Raw genomic sequence first — 663 nt, 5'->3', positions numbered from 1 at the left:
GGGTCATGTCCAATCATCACCAGCAGTTGAGCTCGATCTATCGGTATAAGGCAATTTTTCCGTGCCGGTTGCAGGAGTTGGAGCTCGATCTGCCTCCGCCAACTGTGGGTTATCAACCAACCGATAGTTGTAGTCCGGCGGCAGCCCGTTCATCAGGAAGTGCAACACATATGGGAGGATCCGAACTCTATCTGGTTAGTTTATCCTCTAATCTTGTAGTGTTCATGTAAAGATCTAGTTTTCGGAATAAGATTGTTCTGTGAGTTGTTGTCCTCATAGCCTTAATGACAGCTGCAAAGAAATGTAGCCTTTAATGAGTGGAAGCGTGCCATGAAAGATTATGCCACTAGTGCAGAACCGGGCAATAGCACCGGTTCGTAAGGCCCTTTAGTGCCGGTTCCATAACCGGCACCAAAGTGTGGGCACTAAAGGCCCTCCCCTTTAGTACCGGTTCAGCACGAACCGGTGCTAAAGGGAAACCACGTGGCACGAGCCAGCTCCAGGGGCCTGGAGCCCTTTAGTACCGGTTGGTAAGACCAACCGGTACTATAAGGTTTGAGGGGTTTTTAGTTTTATGATTTCTTTTTCATTTAATTTTGTGTTTCCATTTTAATTTTTTTTCGTTTGCTGGTATTTTACGATACTACACATTGTACACGTTAT

The sequence above is a fragment of the Triticum aestivum genome, chromosome 7B, assembly GCF_018294505.1.
Source record: "Triticum aestivum cultivar Chinese Spring chromosome 7B, IWGSC CS RefSeq v2.1, whole genome shotgun sequence".
NCBI classification, from domain to species: Eukaryota; Viridiplantae; Streptophyta; class Magnoliopsida; order Poales; family Poaceae; genus Triticum; species Triticum aestivum.
This window is presented reverse-complemented; position numbering follows the sequence as displayed.